This window comes from Periplaneta americana, chromosome 7 (genome assembly GCF_040183065.1).
Source record: "Periplaneta americana isolate PAMFEO1 chromosome 7, P.americana_PAMFEO1_priV1, whole genome shotgun sequence".
NCBI classification, from domain to species: domain Eukaryota; kingdom Metazoa; phylum Arthropoda; class Insecta; order Blattodea; family Blattidae; genus Periplaneta; species Periplaneta americana.
This window is the reverse complement of record NC_091123.1, coordinates 31,813,643-31,835,741: the sequence shown is the minus strand read 5'-3', so window position 1 is coordinate 31,835,741 and position 22,099 is coordinate 31,813,643. Positions and strand designations below refer to the sequence as shown.

Below are 22,099 nucleotides of genomic sequence, written 5' to 3'. Positions count from 1 at the left end.
CGACATGATCTAACTCCATGCGGGTTGTCATTGATCTCATATATCTCATATTTCGGTATAACATAGTCTCAATCCAACGTTCCTCATTATCTACTTGGGTTGTGACGTTCTCATGGTTGTGTTGCTAGAAATTACATACTCAAAATATGTTTAAGTAAATGCATAAATTTTTGTCTGTTCTTTACACGTACTTCATTATGTGCGTTATTTATTCCGAACGAAAAAAAAGAAAAACAAATTAATTTGAGGGATTACAGATAACTTACGTAATAAGAAATAATATGAGAATAGCAACTGAATCGATGAAACATTATCCAATGAAATACGCGACCATAAGAACCGTTGGAAAGCCGAAAGAAAATAAAACAATTAACATAGGTAACAGATCGACTGCACATGTTTAATATAAAAATAAAATTCGTAACATTCACGTGATGATGTCAGTGTAAGTTATCTTGATTCCGCCTGCGAAACATTAAATACCTCCCACATGTCTGGACTAATATTTAGGCTGCCTAACCTAAAATGAACGGCTTAAATCAGAGACCTTATACACTGAAGTTTTTTTTTACGAAAAAAGTTGGAAAATGGTCTAATTTTCAGAGGGAAATTTGTTTTGAAATTTAAAGAATTCATGTATGTATGTATGTATGTATGTATGTATGTATGTATGTATGTATGTATGTATGTATGTATGTATGTATGTATGGTGTAAATGTGGTGTGGTGTGGTGTAAGTGTGGCGTGGTGTGGTGTAAGTGTGGTGTAAAAGTGGTGTGAGTGTGGCGTAAGTGTGGTGTGGTGTAAATGTGGTGTGGTGTGGTGTAAGTGTGGTGTAAAAGTGGTGTGAGTGTGGCGTAAGTGTGGTGTGGTGTAAATGTGGTGTGGTGTGGTGTAAATGTGGTGTGGTGTGGTGTAAATGTGGTGTAAGTGTGGTGTGGTGTGAGTGTGAGTGTGATGTAAGTGTGGTATGAGTGTGGTGTAAATGTGGTGTGGTGTAAGCCGTGTATGTCTTTATTCACACTGCAAATGGGTAAATACCCGATGGCATTGGTAACTAATTACACTCAATAATGACAATTAATAATAATGATAGAAACGATCATGATTTTAAAATCAAATGTAGGAAACAAAGAACAGAGTTCGACTTATCGATTATTATTGACACGTGAAGTACACGCAATGTGGTCGGAACCTAGAAAGTTCGAACGGATTTAGGTAAATTCGTTATCTAGAAGCAAAATTTTGATCCCAATATCTAGAATTCTGTAGTGCCTGAGATGAACAGATATTCGCTTTGACGATAGTAGTTTAGTTTTCAGTACTGGTTTGTCCTGCTGAATAATAAGTACTGTACTGTGGAAGATGCTGCAGTGTCGGAGGTGAAGAGGATGAAGGGGATGTAAGTATGTATGTTATATGTATGTATAAATGTATAAATGTATGTATGTATGTATGTATGAATTATGTAGGTATGTATGTATATTTTTCCTCACCGTGATCTCCGGGGAAGATGCTGCAGTGTCGGAGGTGAAGAGGATGTATGTATGTATGTATATTATATGTATGTATGTATGTATGTACGTATGTATGTATGAATTATGTAGGTATGTATGTATATTTTTCCTCACTGTGATCTCCGGGGAAGATGCTGCAGCATCGGAGGTGAAGCAGATGAAGAGGAGCTCACCACCCTCACCCTGATCTCCGGGGAAGATGCTGCAGCGTCGGAGGTGAAGCAGATGAAGAGGAGCTCACCACCCTCACCCTGATCTCCGGGGAAGATGCTGCAGCGTCGGAGGTGAAGCAGATGAAGAGGAGCTCACCACCCTCACCCTGATCTCCGGGGAAGATGCTGCAGCGTCGGAGGTGAAGCAGATGAAGAGGAACTCACCACCCTCACCCTGATCTCCGGGGAAGATGCTGCAGCGTGGGAGGTGAAGCAGATGAAGAGGAGCTCACCACCCTCACCCTGATATCCGGGGAATTGCAGCAGCACAGTTACTTATATTGTAAAACATAATCCTGCATGTACAGATAATCTTTGAAGGGCATATAATACGTTATTTTGTAATTTTCCAATGAAATTTTAATAACTCAAAATTTCTATAAATCGAACTATTTTTTTATCCCATTGCGATTCGAGAAATCCAGGTCAGACTGATTATTATATAAGATAATAAGGACACAAAATTCTTTTATTATAGAAAATTAAACGAGTTAAAATTTGTTAAAAATTGGATGGCTGTGAAAAAATTACGTTTCAAAGATTTTATGAGAGCAATCATGAATATGTTCTATTAGAACATAGTATAATATTAATAAATATATCGTAATATGAAGTTACTTATGCCAGCGGGTATTTGGTCATTTGCAGTGTAAATAAATATACACAGACTTAAAGCCTAACTCTACAAATGCAAGTTGGAAGTTTCAGTGTCGAGTGCTATAGAGAAGTCCCTGGACATCAGCCTGCCCCAGATGCTCTGTACAGGAATCTGACTGCCTTGCCCAACACTGTGCAGATGTGTCACATTGACCCAGAGCTGTGGCTGTAATTGATGCAGTGCTGCATCATAACTAACGAAACTGTGAGTATTGCAGTGTCTTACCAGAATTTACTTCTGTGTATTACTGAAATTCTTGTTGTAACTGATGAATTACATTGCACCCAATTTGTTTTGTTGCCTCTAAAGAAGAACTTTAGAATCACTTGAACGTCAGGCTGCCATGCCCCAGATGCTCTGCAGAAGAAAGAAGAAACCACCACAGAAGAAAGAAGAATACCTCCGCAGGAAGAATACCTGCCCAACGTTGTACAGATGCGTTATGTTGACCAAATGCTGTTGCTGTAATTGATGGAGTTCTGCACCATAACTAACAAAGCTGTAAGTATTGCAGTGTCTTACCAGAATTTACTAAATTAGTGAGATCGGAAAATGAAAGGTACACATGAAACAGACATAATAACGAGCATATTGGACAATAGTGTAATAAGTTTTAGTATCTAGTATTATTAGAAACAGTGTGTGTTCGATATTGTCTAAGTGATCTGAAAATCAAGAACAGAGTGTTAAAAGTGTCAATTCTGAATGAATTAGAGAAGTGTAATAGGAAATTAAGTACGTATAACGAGAGAGATAATTGAAAATAGGTGAGGAGTCTGGTGGAGGAGGCTAGCTAGGATAGCAAGTATAATAGGTAGAAAATTAGTGAGATCTGAAAAAGGAATTGCATACAACAAACAGACATAATAATGAACTTATTGGACAATGGGGTAGTATGTTTTAGTAACAAGTATTATCAGAAACAGTATGTGTTCGATATAAGTGTACTGAAAATCAAGAACGTGTGGTAAAAGTGGCAATTTAGGATGATCTAAATCAAGTTGTTAAGTTTTTAAAGGTGAGAATTGTCGAATGATCTAAATCAAGCTGTTAGGTTTTTTAAAGATGGAAAGAATTGATCAATTTAAAGAGCGTCTATATAAGGTATATCTGCAATGAACGTAATTGTGGCACTGGATACATGGATGTAAATGTTGGCAATCAAATACAATACAATACCAGAATTTACTTCTGTGTACTACTGAAATCCTTGTTGTAACTGTTCAACTACATTTCACCTGTTTTGTTTTGTTGTCTCTAAGGAAGAACTGCAGAATCAGAAGAATACCACCGCAGAAGAAAGAAGAAACCACCGCAGAAGAAAGAAGAAACAAGAAAGAAGAAACCACCGCAGGAAGAATACCTGCCCAACGCTGTGCAGATGCATTATGTCGACCCAATGCTGTGTTCTGTAATTGATGGAGTTCTGCATCGTAACTAACAAAGCTGTAAGTATTGCAGTGACTTACCAGAATATACTTCTGTGTACTACTGAAATCCTTGTTGTAACTGTTCAACTACATTTCACCTGTTTTGTTTTGTTGCCTCTAAGGAAGAAGTGCATAATCAGAAGAATACCACCGCAGAAGAAAGAAGAAACAAGAAAGAAGAAACCACCGCAGAAGAAAGAAGAAACCACCGCAGGAAGAATACCTGCCCAACTCTGTGCAGATGCGTTATGTCGACCCAATGCTGTGTTCTGTAATTGATGGAGTTCTGCATCATAACTAACAAAGCTGTAAGTATTGCAGTGACTTACCAGAATTTACTTCTGTGTACTACTGAAATCCTTGTTGTAACTGTTCAACTACATTTCACCTGTTTTGTTTTGTTGCCTCTAAGGAAGAACTGCAGAATCAGAAGAATACCACCGCAGAAGAAAGAAGAAACAAGAAAGAAGAAACCACCGCAGAAGAAAGAAGAAACCACCGCAGGAAGAATACCTGCCCAACGCTGTGCAGATGCGTTATGTCGACCCAATGCTGTGTTCTGTAATTGATGGAGTTCTGCATCATAACTAACAAAGCTGTAAGTATTGCAGTGACTTACCAGAATTTACTTCTGTGTACTACTGAAATCCTTGTTGTAACTGTTCAACTACATTTCACCTGTTTTGTTTTGTTGCCTCTAAGGAAGAACTGCAGAATCAGAAGAATACCACCGCAGAAGAAAGAAGAAACAAGAAAGAAGAAACCACCGCAGAAGAAAGAAGAAACCACCGCAGGAAGAATACCTGCCCAACGCTGTGCAGATGCGTTATGTCGACCCAATGCTGTGTTCTGTAATTGATGGAGTTCTGCATCATAACTAACAAAGCTGTAAGTATTGCAGTGACTTACCAGAATTTACTTCTGTGTACTACTGAAATCCTTGTTGTAACTGTTCAACTACATTTCACCTGTTTTGTTTTGTTGCCTCTAAGGAAGAACTGCAGAATCAGAAGAATACCACCGCAGAAGAAAGAAGAAACAAGAAAGAAGAAACCACCGCAGAAGAAAGAAGAAACCACCGCAGGAAGAATACCTGCCCAACGCTGTGCAGATGCGTTATGTCGACCCAATGCTGTGTTCTGTAATTGATGGAGTTCTGCATCATAACTAACAAAGCTGTAAGTATTGCAGTGACTTACCAGAATTTACTTCTGTGTACTACTGAAATCCTTGTTGTAACTGTTCAACTACATTTCACCTGTTTTGTTTTGTTGCCTCTAAGGAAGAACTGCAGAATCAGAAGAATACCACCGCAGAAGAAAGAAGAAACAAGAAAGAAGAAACCACCGCAGAAGAAAGAAGAAACCACCGCAGGAAGAATACCTGCCCAACGCTGTGCAGATGCGTTATGTCGACCCAATGCTGTGTTCTGTAATTGATGGAGTTCTGCATCATAACTAACAAAGCTGTAAGTATTGCAGTGACTTACCAGAATTTACTTCTGTGTACTACTGAAATCCTTGTTGTAACTGTTCAACTACATTTCACCTGTTTTGTTTTGTTGCCTCTAAGGAAGAACTGCAGAATCAGAAGAATACCACCGCAGAAGAAAGAAGAAACAAGAAAGAAGAAACCACCGCAGGAAGAATACCTGCCCAACACTGTGCAGATGCGCTATGTCGACCCAATGCTGTGTTCTGTCTTAATTGATAGAGTTCTGCACCATAACTAACAAAGCTGTAAGTATTGCAGTGTCTTACCAGAATTTACTTCTGTGTACTACTGAAGTCCTTGTTGTAACTAGGGAGTGGATGTTTATGTGCTAAAAATTTAAATATATCAAACACCTGCATAGAATTGGAATATATCAGTCCCCTAACTGCCCATTGTGCAACTCAAAGCAAGAAATGGATTCGGAACACCTCAAAATCTGTGCTTCAGTGGCTGGTTATGATAATATCGTTGAAAAATATTGGAGTGCAAGAGGTCAAATGACTTTATTGTCAAATGCCTGGCATTAGAAAACAACAACAACAACATATTTAATTTTATGTGCTAAAAAGTACGAAAATATTTGCTAAAAATAAAAAAAAAAAATATATATATATATATATATATATTTTAAATATGACAAAAATACTTTACTCAGCTTGGAAAAAAAAATGTTACTAGGTACTAACCAACCACACTTGAGTGCTAGTAGTTGGCCGAGAATTGCAGTGAACAACAAAGGTCATTTCCAAATTCTCCATCACAAATGCATGCCGATTATCTCTGAACAATGATTTATACTGTGAAAACGATCTTTCCACATCACAGGACGTCAGACATGCATTTTTAAAAAGAGGAATGTCACAAACACCTACACCGTCAATTTCACCTACAGACACACCCTCCAATACTTGAGCAACTTCATACATTTTTTTATATCCACTGTTTTTCCCAAACACATTCTGGAATTTGTCCCTTAGTTCTTGTACTTCTGAACCTGGTAGTGAGTCTAGTTTAATTTTCATGGCACGCATCTCCCTGTTTCAGACAACAGGTTTTTGGATGTTTCGAGTTTTTTTTATGGAGTCACATAAAAAGCTTAGATTTGCTAATAGGAAAGCCAAATCGTTTTTTAGACAACCATCTTTCAGTATATCTTGAAGGATATTGATTGACGAAGCCTGATAACAGGGAATCAGAACAAGACGTATTGCCTTACTTGATGGACATGAGCGAGAGACGAGAAATTTGTTTAAATTAAATAATGTTCATACCAGAGCTCTTATCTGTTGTGTTTCACAAACAAAGCATGGAATAAAATCATCTTCAGCAACAATAAACATTCCTAATTATGTGTTGCAAGATCTCTCCTCCTTGTCCACGTTAATTTATTCTCTAATAAAAACATTGATATGCTGCCTAGCAGTTCTCAGAACTTGATGTGAAACTATTACAAAAATGGATCACAGATACACCACACAGCGCATAGAAACTCGAAACAACCAAGAATTCTTAAAAAGATAACATACTTCTGAGTGACATAATTGATTTAGTTTTAAAATGTTTAAAAGTTCTTGTGAAAAAGTTATTTAAGTAAAAAAACTCCAAGATTTATGTGTTTATAATAGATTTCCTGAAAATATGTATTTACATATTTTTTTGTGAAAATATGTGTTTTTATGTGAAATAAAATTCAGGTTTTAAACTTGAAACTTCATGTTCGGAATTTATAACTTTGTTAATTGTGTTTTATCACATGCAAAAATAATATTTAATTACATAGAAATTCGTTCCTTAGTTGTAACTGTTCAACTACATTTAACCCGTTTTGTTTTGTTGCCTCTAAGGAAGAACTGCAGAATCAGAAGAATACCACCACAGAAGAAAGAAGAAACCACCGCAGAAGAAAGGAGATATCACCGCAGAAGAAAGAAGAATACCATCGCAGGAAGAATACCTACCCAACGCTGTGCAGATGCGTTACATCGACCCAATGCTGTGACTGTAATTGTTGGAGTTCTGTACCATAACTAACAAAGCTGTAAGTATTGTAGTGTCTTACAAGAATTTACTTCTGTGTACTACTGAAATTCTTGATGTAACTGGTTAATTACATTGCACCCGTTTTGTTTTGTTGTCTCTAAGGAAGAACTGCAGAATCACTTGAACGTCAGGCTGCCATGCCCCAGATAGTCTGCAAAAGAAAGAAGAAACCAGTGCAGAAGAAAGAAGAAACCACCGCAGAAGAAAGAAGAATATCTCTGGAGGAGAATACCTGCAGAAGAATATCTCCGGAGAAGAATACCTGTGAGTATTGCAGTGTCTTACCAGAATTTACTTCTGTGTACTACTGAAAGTCTTGATGTGACTGGTCAACTACATTGTACCCGTTTTGTTTTGTTGCCTCTAAGGAAGAACTGCAGAATCAACCATCTGGATGTCAGGCTGCCGTGGCCCAGATGCTCCGCAGAAGAATACCTCCGTAGAAGACCGGTGAGTATTGCAGTGCCTTTCTAGAGTATTACGTGTATGTACTACAGAAGTATGTGTTGTTACAGTCCAAATACAGTGCACCTATTTTTTGTTTTCTTTCCAGATAGAACCTGACCGGGGTTTCTATAGTACGCGACACTGAAGGACGTTTTTGACAAAAACAGTGGAAGAATTGACTACTTTTGAGAGATAACTTACTTTGAAATGTGAAGAATTTATACAAGACGTCACTTGACTTAAAACCATATCAGAAGTTGGATTTCGAAAGAATAAAGAGGTAGAATTGGCCCTTCTGCCCTTTATTTAGTTGCCTCGTAAGTGATATCTTATTGGTCTCACTTATGAGGTTGAAACCTTTCTTCGGACAGTTGACTAAACAACAACACTTCAGAATGATTGCCAAACGGACATTTCACTTTACTTAGCATATGCAAGACATACCAAAAGACTAAACTCAACTAACCTGATCAGTCGCAGATTTACATATGAAAGGAAACCTAAACTAACCTAACCTAACGTTATCCAATGTATCACAGACTCGTATATGCAAGACATATGAAAAGCCTAAACTAACCTCTTCTAGACTGTCACAAATTTCGCAACCCAGGACTTAGACAAATTAGACTTGGACATTCAGTGTCGCGTGCTGCCGTGTCCCAGATGCCTGGCCAATGCAAAGCTGGTGGACTTCTCCCCCCTGTGAGTATCACAATGTCTTACAAGAATGTTACTTCTGTGTACTATTGGAATATTTGTTGTAACTGACTAAATCTCTATGAAACACCTGCGAGCCACATAGTGTTGGGATATGGGTGTGTTCCTGGGGGAAGAGATTTGAGAATATTCCGGATGTTTTTGGGAATATTCTCAAACTGAGATTTTTTCACTATTATTAATTTTCTTTACTCTGGCAAATATTGTAAGTTAAAACCGTAGGGCAGCATAGAATGTAGCGAGTAATAACAGTAAGCACATGATAATTCCCGCATTTCGCCAGGGAAGTTTTGAACCTGTTGACTTGTTAAGGAATGAATGAGTCAGTTATCTGAAAGAAGCGGATTTACAGACTGACACATTTGAAAACACAATGCAATCGTTAGATTTATATTTATTTAAAATGATACTTCTGAAAGCAAAATATCTATCCCTTTTCTTTATTTGCTGCCAAGATAGTAGCTATGTTTGCATTTGGGAACATTTTTAGTTAAGACGAAAACTTACTTGGTAATAGAGGAATATTAGCCAATTATTATAATCTCGCTATATGTTTTTGACACAGTAAAAATTAAGATCAAATGTAAGAATATAAATTTTAAACTTAAATACTTAGAGTATGTAGGTAAATTATAAACAGTTCAGTGAAACCTGAAGAACACTAAATTTTTGTACACCATCATTGATACATAAATGCCTCCTTTGTCTCTTTGATGCTCCCTGTGTTTAGCGGGTTGTATTCAATACCATCACAACTCTCATTGGCATAATGACCAGTTTGCAGACCTCTGTTTTGAGGTGTCTTTTAGACTGACATCTATATTATTTTTTTATGTATTACTGTGTATGTTAACTCCAATCTGAAATAGCAATGTTTTTTTGTCAAAAGATTCAAATTTAGTTTACGGGTGTTGAAATAAGTTTCATGCAGGATCGCACCCCTAGTAAAATACTGTCGTATGTTCAAAATCATATATTTAATACTTTCGTAAATCACGATTTACAACGCTGTTTTAGTAGTTGGAGGTATAAAATTTTAATAATAAAATAGTAAATTATCAAAGGTTTTGGTGTCCCGGGGTCGACTCTCAGTGAATTTTTCTTGAAGGAGAAAAATTGCCTTGGTGTCTTGAGTGTCAGGGGTCTTTGTGCATTCATATTATACCTGATCATCTTTGAGATTGTAGGGAGAAAATAATGGTGATGTAAAGAAATTAATTTTTGAGGTGTTCATGGAAGTGCAGGTTTTTTTAATTCTTAAAAAAATGTTTGGGCACTACATTTCTTCCAATGTATCGCCATTTGCACATCAGTATATGAAGGACAGTCAAAAAGTAACCTTAATAATTGTTTTATTAATTGAATATGTACAGTAAGACTACAAACACTTGATCACTTTTCAACACTACGTTCAATGCAAATGTTCCTGTTATACTATGTTGAAAAGTGATGAAGTGTTTGTAGTCTTGTTGTACATATGCAATTAACAAAACAATTATTAAGGTTACTTTTTGACTCTCCCTCGTATTTGTAGCCTATCAGATATGTAAATACCTTCACTCATATCTCCCTGACTTTTGGTGTGAGTAGGGATTCTGTATGAAGTGCTTGGGGTATTAGGAGTCAACTTGACAAAGAGTGTCAAAACATGTATTTTGAATCTAGATCCCTAATATTTGCAATGTCTCATATCTCCTCCATCTTCTCTTTTGTAATATCAGTCTCTTATTGTTTATATCTTTTAAGGGGAGGCAGAGGTGAAATTTTCGAACAAAACTGATGAAAAAATGAACATTTGGTTTTTTCCATTTTTATTATCCTTATTTTGATATTCCGATGTTAGTTTTTGATTTTGTGCCCTTTAAAAGTATGAAATTAAAACCAAGATAACTGTATTACTATATTATTTCCATAATAAACTAATACTTATCATTATTTATATACCTTCTCTGAACATATAAATAAAAATAAATATTGAAAATTTCTTACAATATGGTGCATGGAGCATTTTATATCAGACGATATAAAGTTTGATAAAATTATTAATACTTACAGAACTAATGTACTTAGAAAGATGAAACTTGGTATGTCCATTACTAATAACATACTTAGCATCCATGATCAATTTCAAACAAATCGGATAAGTTTTGTGGATTTTGAAATATTCACCTCTGCCTCTTCTTGACATATCTGTGACTTTTAATTGTTGAGTGTGGTGTTGTAATAGTGTATTGTTTTGACTCTTGTGTAATGGGAAATGTTTATTCTTTGCAGGTAGAGGCTCTCGCCACCTGGACTGGATTTGGTAAAGTGTTACTCTTTGAAATATCAGTATCTTTGTATTGTATTGTATCCGTATATCACTTCAGAGACAAGATAGGAACATGTTAACAAATCGTAATAGTACTACAAAGTCAAAGTCTTAATTCATAGTCACAGTCTAGTTTAAATATACTAAAGCGTTAGTATCAGTTATACAGGTCACGTTAGGAATCGGTTCTATAGGTGATATTCAGCATAAAATGTCATATGAGCATGAGTTCGATTATTATTAGTTTGAAAATTATTTATAAAAATCCGAACGTCTTAATGTGTATCAGGCTTTTGAGTTGCGTCATAATAGAAACATAGGAAATTAAACTAGATGGAGGGTGAAGTACGGGGGAAAAGGAAAGATAGGTCAGGTGATTTTCAGGTACAGCCGTGCCAAGGCACGGAATGCTACGTGCATGCCATTCACATGCGTGCGGCCAAGGACATCGAAGTGGACGAGGCAACATCCGCTTCCAACTGTGGTATGTTTGTTTTGTGTTTCAAACTGAGGTATCTTTATTTTGTGTTTCAAATTGAGCTATGTTTATTTTGTGATTGCTGTAGTACAGTAGTTTCAATTGATATTTTTTTGTATTTCAAGTGCATAATTCCTAGTTCTATTCAAGACTACTGCTATATTCGTAGGATTAGTGAGTTATTTTACGACCCTATCAACATCTTAGGTTATTTAGCGTCTGAATGAAGTGAAGGTAATAATTCCGGTGAAATGAGTTAAGGGTCCAGCACCCATTCGTAGGATTCAATCAGCTGTAATTTCTTAAGTGTTCATATGACATTTTATGCCAAAATAGCCTGTAGAATTGATTCCTAAAGTGCGGGTCGTTAGTCGTGAATCATCCTGTATAGGCTACAAAAGTTTTAAGTTAGATTTTTTATATCCATAGGGAGGCTATTAAACATTGTTACTGCCATATAACTCACTCCTTTTTGATAGTATGATAGACTTGCCGATAAAGTAATTTTTTGACGAGTATTTATACTATGAACTGTTGAATTACTTACAAGTGATACACGTGACGATTATTTAAAAGTAAATTGCTTTCAGTTTTCCATTATAGAAAGAACAGAGAAAGACAAGGTATTCTTGCACTGTCAAACAACTATTTCTAGATTTTCACAGAAACGCACAATTAAGGTTTCCTAATGCCACCTATTTGTGTGCAACAGTTTTTCCTAATCTGTTATACGGATTTCGGTTATAATTGGTATCTATGAGTCAGTTTATCCGGGAATTGCATTGTATGAGATACATTATAGACATAGCCATGCAGGACTAAATTTGGCGGTTCATGCATATTTTCAATCAAATCCCACTTTTGTTGTGACTACCGTATTCCAAAGTACACACCAGTGCAAAATTTTATCAGATGTGTTTTGTGATTATTTATATTTATTTATGAGTGTGTTATAATACAAAAGTCACTTGCGGGATGTGGAAATTACAATGATCACGACAAAGAGAAGGACCACAAAAACGATGATTCTACAACAAGGACCATGATAAGTATCATGATACAGACCACAATAAACACTGCAATAAGGACTATGATAAAGATTATGACAGAGGCCATGACCAAAAAAAGGGAAATATACCAAGAGTTTCCTTATATGATGAGGACATAGTTTTAAATAAATAATTTAAATATATAGGTATAATCCTTGATGCCCAATTGATTAGGAAAAGTCATGTGGAATATCATACGCAATTTTGCTGGATTGCCCGGGTATAAGCCTAATCAGGTGTCATTACCGGTATCTTGGGAAACATATTGTCCTCAGAGGATTTTCAGGAAATTAAACCCAGACATATCGCAAAGTTTGCTGTCGCATTGCGGTCTTTTGGGTTGATTTAAACCTTATGGGGTGAAGAATGAGCCATTAGTACCCAAGTGCTATTATCGAAATACACATCTTTAAATTAAAAGAAAAAAGGAAAATAAAAAGAACAAATAACCAAAATAAAGACAATGACAAAGATACAAGAACTATGATAAAGAACAACATAAGGACAATGACAAGGTCAACAAGTATCAAAATAATCAGGTCATAGAGCACGATAATCACAAAAAGGATAATGATAAGAAAGACGACAAGAATTACAATAATAATATAAGTCGCTGACTTCATGTACGTAGGCCATACTTTCGTTTTAAGTTTTACATGATGAATGACTTGACGCTAATATTTTCACAGATGTATTACCAACTGAACCTTTGTGCGCTGCTAATATTTTTTTAAAATTCGTACTAAGATTTATTACATTCCCATGCTTCGTGTGCTCTCGCTTGTTGAATAAAAGTTGATAGGTTGATAACAGTGGTGCAGGTGTAAGCAAAATTGTAACAGTGAGCAGTGTCCAAACTTCTAAATACAAAGTTGAATAAGGTGACAGTACCAGGTTAGAGAAAAAAGCTATTTTCCAAATTCCATGCAAATTTTTTACTTTCTCATGATTTGTATAGGTGTAGTGGTGATGAATAATCTTTGACTACTTCATACTAACACATGGACAGCTGCAGTAGGGACTCTAGTCTTATATTATGGTTACTAAATTCATGCCAGGACTTATACAACACTGACAGTGCATTTGTTTGCCGATTTTACATAAAAATGACAATCTACAACTCATAAAGCTCATGCATAAATTTCTACAATAGAAAAGGACGTGGAATTGTATGTCTTCCATGCTTCTTTCTTTTTTGGTGTTGTTGCTTTAAAAAGTAATTATTCACGACTTGACACTCATACTTGGACAGCTGTAATGAGGATTCTAGTGTTGCATAAATTTTTCAAAATTTTAGGCAGGGTTTATACAAGACTGACATTGATTTTTAAGTAATTTTACATGACAAATGATATTACACTCAATCGTACAGGGCAGGAATGACAACTGAAGTATAGAATACATTTTTTATCAAATTCTTAGTAAGATTTATTAGATTCTACTGTTTTCTTAAGTGTAGGCCTACTGGTGTTCAGCAGTGCTTCACGAATTCATACAGAAAATTTGACAGCTAAATATGGTTTCTAGTTTTGCATAATGATTGCTAAATTCATGCCAGGACTTATACAACACTGACATAGATTTTGATTTGTAATTTCCCAAAATGAATTACTTTATTATCCTCATATCTATAGATCAGGAATGATGTATGGATATTTTCGAAATTCCATTCAAGATTTTTTACATTCTCATGTTTGTATAGGTGTAATGGTATTTAATATTTTTGATGACTTCATGCTGACATATGGACAGCTGTAGTATGGACTCAAATCCTGGATAGTGGTTGGTAAATTCATGCCAGTACTTATACAACACTGACAGTGTTTTGTTTGCTGATTTTACATTAAAAAATGACTCAATCTACAACTTGTAAAGCTGCATTACCAACTGAGCTCTTGCATAAATATCTACAATAGTAAAGAATTTATAATTTTAATTTTTCTATATACACTTTAAACATTTCCATATCACTGATTAAATTTCCAACTTCTTTACTGGATTGATATTCAGGATTTACCTTAGCTGGCTGGTTTCGAAGTCTTGTGCTTCATCGTTCAAAGCCTAGTGGAGATTCCGCGCTATTGTCTTGGATAGTGCAGCACTAGGGACTTGGAAACTAGTCAGCTGAGGTAAATGCTAAATATTAACACAGTAAAGAAGTTGGAAATTTAATCACTAATCTTACTTGTAATTGTATGTCCCCCCCCCCTTTCTTTTTTCTTTTTCTTTTTTTTTTAGTGTTGTTGCTTTGAAAAGTTATTCACGACTTCATACTTACACTTGGACAGAAGAAGTAAGGACTCTAGTGTTGCAAAAATTAGGGCAGAGGCTATACAACCCTGACAGTGTTTTTTTTTTTTAATAGTTTTACATGGGACATTACTTTTCAACCATTCCTATAGGGCAGTAAGAGTTGCAATTGGGTCTGTTGGATAATCATTGCTAAACAAATGCCAGAACTTATACAACACTGACTTTCATTTAGATGAGTGATTATTCATAATAACTTACTTTATGTTTATGCTTACAGGGCAGGAATGATGACTTAAATGTAGCATAAATATTTTACAAACTCCGTACAAGATTTATTACATTCTCATGTTTGTATAGGTATAGTGGTGTTGAATAATCTTTGATGACTTCATACTGACACATGGACAGCTGCAATAAGGACTGTAGTCCTGGATAGTTGTTGCTGAATTGATGCCAAATCTTATACAAACTGACAGTGTCTTTGTTTACTGATTTCATACAAATGTGACTTAATCTACAAGCCATAAAGCTACATTAATAACTGAGCTCATGCATAAATATTTGTAAGTAGAAAAATTGGAATTGTAGGTCTCCTCTGCTTTGTTATTGTTGTCGTTGTCGTCGTCGATGTTGCTGGCATCGTTGTTGTCATTGTCATTGTCGTTGTTGTCGTTGTCATTGTTTCTGTCATCGTTGTTATTGTCGTTGTTGTCGTTGTCGTTGTTGCTGTCATCGTTGTTGTCGTCATCCTTGTTGTCATTGTCATTGTCGTTGTTGCTGTCATCGTTGTCATTGTCGTTGTTGCTGTCATTGTTGTTGTCATTGTCGTTGTCGTTGTTGCTGTCATTGTTGTTGGCATTGTCGTTGTTGTCCTTGTTGCTGTCATCATTGTTGTCATTGTCATTGTTGTCACTGTCGTCCCAGTTTCTGTCGTCGTTGTCATTGTCGTTGTCATCGTTGTTGCTGTCATTGTTATTGTCATTGTCGTTGTTGTCATTGCTGTCGTTGTTGCTGTCATTGTTATCATTGTAGTTGTCGTCGTTGTTGTTGTCATCATTGTTGTCATTGTCGTTGTCGTTGCTGTCATTGTTGTCATTGTCGTTGTTGCTATCATCGTTGTTGTCATTACCGTTGTCGTCATCGTTGTTACTGTCGTCATTGTCGTTGTCGTCATTGCTGTCATCATTCTTGCTGTTGTAGTTGTTGTCATTGTTCTGAAAAGTAATTCACGACTTCGTACTAAACTTGGATGGTTGCAATAAGATCTCTAGCATTGCATAAATTTCCAAATTTTAGTCAGGGTTTATAGAAGACTGGCAGTGATTTTTTAAGTAATTTTACTTGAGGACTGGCTTCATTCTCAATCCTATAGGGCAGGAATAAAAACTGAAGTGTTGAATAGATTTTTTCCCAAATTCATAGCAAGATTTATTAGATTCCAAGTGTACTGGTGTTCAGTAGTGTTTCACGAATTCATCATCATCATCATCATTGGCTCAACAACTCATTGAGAGTCCTAGCCTTCCTCAGTATTTTATTCCAGCCGTCTCTACTTCTGGCTTGACTGTCCACATTCGTGCACCAATAAAGTTGGCATCTTCGTATACATTATCCTCCCATCTGCTCTGCTTCCTTTGGATCTGCTTCCTCCAGAATTGGATGTAAAGGCTCTTTTAGCGGGTCTAGTATCGTCTATTCTTACCAGGTGTCCAGCCCACTAATTTTAATAACTGTTATATCATCTGGCTCCTTGAACAGGTTGTATAATTCTTTATTATATCTAATTCTCCATTCATTATTTATTTTGACGGGTCCATAAATTGCTCTCAGAATTTTCCTCTCGAAGATACTAAGTCTTCTGATGTCCTATTTGTTCATAGTCCAAGTTTCCGAGGCATATGTCAACACCGGCCTAATAAGCGTCTTATATATTCTTATTTTAGTTGAGATGGTTAAAAATTTCGATTTAATATATTTCAGTAGTCCAAAGTAACATTTATTTGTTATAGATATTCTTCTCTTAATTTCAAGACTGGTGTCGTTGTCATTATTGAACATGGAGCCAAGATATATACAGTTTTTTACATATTCAAATTTGTAATTTTCAATTGTAAGATAAGTTGGTGCTTTATTAATTTTCTTTACGGCTGGAGATCATGTATTTAGTCTTGCTCTCATTAACTCTCAATCCCATTATCTTTGCTGCCTTTTGCAGGGAGATAAATGCCTCTTCTAGTGCTTTCTGTGACCTAGCAATAATATCTAAGTCGTCTGCGAATGCCAGAACATGAACAGACTTATAATATATTGTGTTAGTTGTCTGTATTCCTGATTCTCTTATCGCTTTCTCCAAGGCTATGTTAAATAGCAAGCAGGCCAATGCAGCTCCTCGTCTTATACCTGTGCTGGTTTCAGATTCCCCTGATAAATCTTAATACAGTTTATAGTTTCTTTCATTGTCATCTGGGCTAGTGTAATGAGTTTATTAGGTATTTTCAATGCTGCCATTGCTTGATATAGTAGTTTCCTATTAATAGTATCATATGCCATTTGGAAGTCAATGAATAGCTGGTGTGTCGTTACATTGTATTCATTAGTTTTATCTAAAATTTGTCTGAGTGTATATATCTGTTCTATGGTCGATCTGTTGGGCCTAAAGCCACATTGGTAATTTCCGATTTCTCTTTCTGTATATATTTTAAATATGATATGATATGATATATTTCGTCGCAGCACTTCTTTACATGTAATGGTGTACCTCACATTTCTGTATCCGGTGCCACCATTAACATATTATTACAATAACACATTATTTGCAGTACGCGTCTACACAAATACTCCCAATTACAGTATGTACCTTTTTTGTTATTTGTTCAATCTCCCCGTCAGTATTTCTCCTACATTTCATTTGCCATTCTCTATTTGTTCATTAATCTTAATATATCTAATATTATATACGCCTTTCAAACCCCCTTTTTCCTGTAACTACTATTCACTAAAATTTCAATTTGACTTTTTCTCTATAAATTATCATATTGAATTATTTGTCCTATTTGTTCTTTGACCTTTTCTCCTATCTTTCTCTTATATTCATTTACTGTTCCAACGTTCAAATGTTAGTACTAATTTTATGCTGTCACTTGTCCACTTCTCTTAACCCTTTTTCATTATTTTCACTCATTCCTATTTGCGCTCACTTTCACTTTCTCACTATTCCACTTACACCTAATTCTTTCTCACTATTCTCACTTCCTATAAATACTTATATTTATCTCTACATATCTGGTTATACACTTTCTCTCTCCCCTATACGTCTCTATCATTTACAATTTCCCTTTACTTGCACTTTTTGATCACATTTCCACATTTTTTAATCATATCTAATACCTCTGCTATATCCTCAGCTATCTCTACTGTTCGTCTCTGCCTTATTTCTATCTCTGTCTTTCTTTCTATTTCTTTCTTCTATTCCTCTTTTATTCCCCCCCCCCCACACTTTCACATTCACATCCTAGATTTCCACTTACACTCGCACCCTTAATCTTTTCACTACTTTCTTCCCTATCACTTCCTGACTCTTGGTTTCTCTTTTTATCACAACTCGCCTTTTTTCTAGTGCCCTTGTTTCTTGTTCCGTTATTGTCAGCATTCCTTCTGGAGTGCGCTAAACCTTACCGCCATCATATGGAGACTAGGAATCTGCTTACCCTGCATGATCACATTACTCTTTTCTCTTTCTGTATATTTAGATAGTCTTTTATAAAGAACATTTGAGAGAATTTTGTAGACATTGCTCAGCAGACTGATGCCTCTATAATTGCTACATTCTAAGAGGTTCACTTTTTTTAATATAGGACATATAATACTGATTTTCCATTCTTTTGGCTTGGTTTCATATGTCCAAACTTCACATATGACGTAATGAATCTGTTTGAGCCATTCCTCGCCTTGCTTGACAATTCCGGCTGTAGATTGTCAATTCCTGGAGCTTTATCATTCCTCATCCTAGCTATTGCGCTTTGTACCTCTTCCATTGTGGGTGGTTCTTCTTCTTCTTATTTGTTTATTAGACCTTCATCATTAAAAACGTCATTACTAATATCCATATTATCCTGCTGCGTTGGTTTACTCGATAAAAGATTGTTAAAATACGTTTCACGACTTACTACAGATAACTGGAGAACTGCAATAGGGATTGGAATCTTGCATAATGATTGCTTAATTCATGCGAGTACTTACACAACACTGACAGAGATTTTTATTATTGATATTCCATAATAAATTTTTATGCTCATACTTATAGAGCTGGAAAGATGTATGCAAATTCCATACAAGATTTATTACATTCTCATGTTTGTATATTTGTATTGTTGTTGAATAATCTTTGACGACTTCTTACTGAGACATAGACAGCAACAATATGGACTCTAGTCTTTCATACGGATTGCTAAATTCAGGACAGGACTTATGCAACACTGACAGTGCATTTGTTTACAGATTTTACAAAAAAAAAAAAGAAATGACAATCTACAATTCAGAAAGCTGCATTACCGACTGAGCTCTTGCATAAATTTCTACAATAGGAAAAAATATGAAATTGTATGTCTCCCATGCTTCTTTTTTCTTTCTTTAGTGTTGTTGCATTCAATAGTAATTCACGACTTCATACTCACTCTTAAACAGCTGCATGTGGACTCTAGTGTTGCATAATTTAAGCCAGACTTTTAGAAGACTGACAGTGACTTTTCAAGTAATTTTTTTAATAATGACTTTGCACTCAATTCTGTATGGCAGGAATGACAACTTACTTACTTCTTACTTCTTAATACTTGTGTCCCTGTATAAGTTGATTACACAATGTCCACTGTAAATCAAATATGCAATTTTTCAGAGCTGTCGATTGGTGAGAATTTTATGTAACGAGTGGTTTTTCATTATTTCTTGCGGTTTACTGTTGGTGTTATTACATTGAAGTAGGATATGTTTCATTGAGCAGTAATGACAGGTGTAGTGTGGAATAAATTTTTCCCAAATTCATAGCAAGATTTATTAGAATCCAATATTTGCTTGAGTGTACTGGTGTTCAGTGTTCATGACTTGTTACAGATAATTGAAGATTTTACAATAGGGTCTCTAGTCTTGCATAATAATATATGCCGGGACTTATAAAATACTGACAGTCATTTTGCTTAGTGACTTTTCACAATAACTTATTTTACGCTCATACTTACTGGACAGGAATGACGACTTTAGTGTAGTATAAATATTATTGAAATTCCATGCCAGATTTAATACATTCTCATGTTTATATATGTGTAGTGAGGTTGAATAATCTTGACGACTTCATACTGACACATGGACAGCTGCAGTAGGAATTCTAGTCCTACATAGTGGTTGCTAAATTCATTCCAGGACTTATGCAGTGGTTTTGATTGCTGATTTCACATAAAAAGTGACTTAATTTACAAGACATAAAGCTGCATTACCAAAAGAGCAGACGCATGAATATTTACAAGTAGAAAATTTTAAAATTCTGTGCCTCCCGTGCTTTCTTCAGTGTTGTTGCTTTGAAAAGTAATTCACGACTTCATACTCATAATTGGACGGAAACAGTAAGGAATGCGGTGTTGCAACAATTTGCAAGAATTAAGTCAGGGTTTATACAGCACTGACAACAAGACAAGGGAACAGTTAGGTTTTTTTTTTTTTTTTTTTTTTTTTTTTGCAAATTCATTGCTATATTCATTACTTACTCATGCTCAGTTAAGTGTACTGGTGTTCATTAATGTTTGACGACAGATAAATAATTGAAGAGTTGCAATAGGGGTTTTTCTCTTGCATAATAACTACCAAATTCGTGCCAGGACTTAGACAACACTGACAATTACTTAGCATAGTGATTTACTTGACAACCATACTTACAGACAGCTATGAAGGCTTAAATATAGTACAAATATTTTTCAAAACCCATGAAATATTTTTCACTTTCTCAAGTTTGTATAGGTGTAGTGGTGTTGAATAATCTTCGACGACTTCATACTGACATATGGGCAGCTGGAATAGGTATTCTAGTCATGCATTGTGGTTGCTAATTTCTTGCAGGTCTAGTAGAGCACTGAGTGTCTTTTTTTTCTGATCTTACATGAAAAGTGACTTAGTCTACAACTCAAAGCTCCATTACTGACTGACCTCGTGCATAAATATTTAGAATTGGAAAACAATTATTTTGTTGGTGTGCCATGGTCTTTATGTTGTAGTTGCTTTGAAAAGAAATTCACGACTTGATACTCATACCTGGGCTGCTGGAATAAGGACTCTAGTGTTGCATAAATTTGCAAAATTTGAGCCAGGTTTTATACAAGATTGAGAGTAATCTTTTTTTAAATAATTTTACCAGAGAAATTACTTTACAGTTAATCCTTTATGATATGATATTTATTTGTCATTCAACTTTACAATTCACAGTTATGGTGGACCTTCACATTTCTGTTTTTCGATCCACCATCCCTTTAATACATACGACTCTTTTCTATTAATGTATTCTTTGCCGAGAATTTCTTGATTACTTTCTAATGTTCTGTTATGACTGAATTGCTATATGTCCTTCCCCCCTCTATCCTCTTCTATTCTCTCCCTCCTACCTAGACTGTCTCCCTTCCATTTCTCGCTCACCTATTAAATATTGCATATTCCTTCCTTAATAATCTGCCCTCAAATCCTACGTACTCTTAATCATTGTTTTCCCGCTATTTTCTCCTACATTACTTGCTGACTTTTCCGTTTACTCTATTTTACAACACTTACATCACTTATTTTTTTTCTATCCTCTGATTATTTACATATTTATCTCTTTCTTTTCGCTTTGCTCCTAAAGTTCCTATTTTATTATCTCTTTCCATATATTTATTTCTGTAATACTCCTACAGTTATAGTACCCCTGCTACTACTCCCAACCCATACATTGAAAAACATGACATATCTAATTCACTTAATTACACTTGCAATTTAATTAATCCTATAGAGCAGGAAAGAGAAGTGAAGTGTCCAATAAATGTTTTTCCAAATTCATAGAAAGATTTTTTGAAGTTCAATGTTTACTTAAGTGTACTGGCGTTGAATAGTATTTGTCGACATGATACAGATAATTGGACAGTTGCAATAGGGTTTCTAGTCTTGCATAATGATTGTTAAATTCATGTTAGGACTTACATAACACTGACAATATTTTGTTTGTTTATTTTACATAATAAAAGTCTTAATCTGCAACTAGTAGCAAGCTGCATTACCGACTGAGCTAGTACATAAATTTCTACAGTAGGAAATAATTTAGAATAGCATGTCTCACATGCTTTTTTTTTTTTTGTGTGTTGTTGCTGTGAAACGCATTTCACCACTTCATACTTATACCTGATAAGGTGCGCAAAGGATTCCAATGCTGCACAAATTTGCAAAATTTAAGCCAAAGTTTATACACACTGCCAGTGATTTTTTAAG

The 22,099-nt window shown here is 35.4% G+C and overlaps 1 long non-coding RNA gene across 1 annotated transcript; it reads left to right on the top strand.

Moving 5' to 3' along the window:
• The first annotated feature begins 7,458 nt into the window (after window positions 1-7,458).
• LOC138702690 (uncharacterized) lies at window positions 7,459-8,490 on the top strand. Its single transcript, XR_011332859.1, has 3 exons — window positions 7,459-7,614; window positions 7,719-7,800; window positions 7,904-8,490. It is a non-coding gene; the product is annotated as an uncharacterized lncRNA (long non-coding RNA).
• Window positions 8,491-22,099: the final 13,609 nt, after the last annotated feature.